Here is a 2,329-nt window from a genome sequence, read left to right on the forward strand (position 1 = left end):
CAAGTATCTAGAAACATAATTTACCATTCTCTATCATATTTTAAAATAGGATTTGTAGTTTCATTGACAACAAATTTAGTATTCTTTAGCTTACTTTTGATAAGAAATGCAGAAGACAGAAGTTTGGACCAAACACACGGGAGCTCACAGGTGCATATCACCAGGAGCTCCCACCGGCAAATGCATTCGCCTCACTTATTCATTAATCATCAGGAATTAAATAGATACATAGGCAAAAACAGATTCCTAATTAATAGGAACTGAATGTCAAATAAAGAGCAAATCATAACTAAGTAACCCATTCTCCATTAATTTCTAACATCCCCCCTTAATGGAGAAAGGGATTTTTAAACACACCTAAAGTGTCCCTAAACAAATCAAACTTCAGTCTTCCTAGTGGCTTAGTGAATTGTGGTTCCTGTGTCCTTGGACACCGAAGGAGATTGAGATAGCGAATCGAAGGATTCATGCATAGGCGATTGTTCTCCTCTTATTTCTTCAATCATCTTCACAACATGACTCATCTTCGAGCGTTGCTCAGAGGGCACGAACACACAGACCATTGCGATTTGAGGCATGCCCACCATTTCCTCCTTGATGTTCTTGTACCTCATGAGTTCTAGATCAAATACCTCAGCTGTCCATTCTTCCCTCACAATAGATTGTACCCACTTTGGAAGATCTATGCTTTCATCAGATGCATGTGTCTTTCCTTCATATAGTCTTACTTCAGCTTGAGCACCCACCGATCTAAGTGCATCAGCAAAATTTGTGCTGGCTTCCGATGGAATAGAGTAATCCCCTGTGCCATGTAACAGAGAAATAGAACTGTATAGGCCACGCTTGTGGAAGTGATCAATTAAATTCAATAGATTGTACCCACCAGAGATACCAAAATAAGCATTAATCTGAGAGACACTCCATGTAAGACCTGTTATTTCAGTTCCTGCTTCTTTTATCGCTTGATGCACCAGTGCACAAGCAGCAATATGTGCACCAGCTGATTGTCCAACTAAATAAATCCTATTTGGATCACCCCCATATTCAGCAATATTGTTGCATACAAATGAAATCCCCTGAGATGCATCTTCAACCATGTCACTGATAGTACCTTGAGGAAAGTTTCTGTAGTCAATGCATGCAACAATGACATTTCTTTCAACTAATTCTTGTCCCAGGAGAGAACCCCAAGCTTTATACCCAATGATCCACACACCACCAGCTATAAAAGCTACCACTGGTTTTGGTTCATCCATATTCTCTGGTATATACAAATCCAACCTGTTTCTAGGTTCCTCCCCATAAACGATGCTTCGGTGAACACGTTTTGAAAAATAGTAATAATAAGCAATTTGGATAAAGCCAGGCATAAGGAACATTGCGTAACAGCCAAGAGCAAGGAACTTTATAATCCATCTATAACCTAACCCGAGATATGCGAGCAATCTGAAGGCTAATCTGGTGATCAAATAGGTCTCTGCGGCAGCATGCCCGACGTCTTGCCTGAACGACCGCTGTCTCTCTGGCCGAAAGCCATAAATATTACTATCGCTCGCAGTCCTCCGCCTCCTGTTATTAAAACTATTATTTGGAGTCGTCGAAGCCACTAATAATGGAGTATCTGACCCTTCGTCTAACAGGGATAGGTGACGGGAAAGCGTCGTCTGGTTCTTCATCTCCAGACTTGACGAGGCCAAAACCGATGTCGAATTGGGAACCACCGTGGGAAGAATATCCAGGCTCTTGTCGTGAATTTCTCTGTTGTGGTTGGTGTCGGAGTCGATCTTCATTTTCTTCGGGTTTAGGGGCCGGGATAGCAATTGAAACGGAAGCATTCAGGTGTGAAGCCCTCTAATTACCTTCTCAGCAGGTACCATTGATGATGGATACTTGCTGTCCCGGCTCCTTTTACGTAACAGATTTTCAGCAGACTTATTTGACATCACCAAGGCTTGCTGAGGCGTACTTTTCACATCCAACTTGTAGAGTCCTCCTATGCGAATACCTGTAGCAATGGGCTTCATCTGATCCAACGAATATTTAATAATGCAATAAGATTTAAAAAATTCTACCTTGAGGTCCTGATCTGTAATCTTGGACACAGAAATCAGGTTCTTCTTAATGCCAGGAACATACCACACATCAAATATATTCCTGATCTTACCATCAGGCAGAGTAACAAGGACATCTCCATGTCCCTTGATCTCGTACCCACTATTATCTCCAAGATAGACTTTTACTCCAGTGTTGGATTCTTTAAAATTTCTGAACCATTGCTTTTTACCTGACATATGCGAGGAGGCTCCAGAATCCATGATCCAAATATCTG

The 2,329-nt window shown here is 41.5% G+C and overlaps 1 pseudogene; it reads right to left on the reverse strand.

Annotated features, from left to right (window-relative positions):
* Positions 1–401: 401 nt before the first annotated feature.
* On the reverse strand, positions 402–1,790 carry LOC149203202 (putative isoprenylcysteine alpha-carbonyl methylesterase ICMEL2 pseudogene; annotated as a pseudogene).
* Positions 1,791–2,329: the final 539 nt, after the last annotated feature.

This window comes from Pinus tabuliformis, chromosome 2_1, assembly GCF_031772625.1.
Source record: "Pinus tabuliformis cultivar Carrire ecotype Pingquan chromosome 2_1, CPIR1, whole genome shotgun sequence".
Lineage (NCBI taxonomy): Eukaryota > Viridiplantae > Streptophyta > Pinopsida > Pinales > Pinaceae > Pinus > Pinus tabuliformis.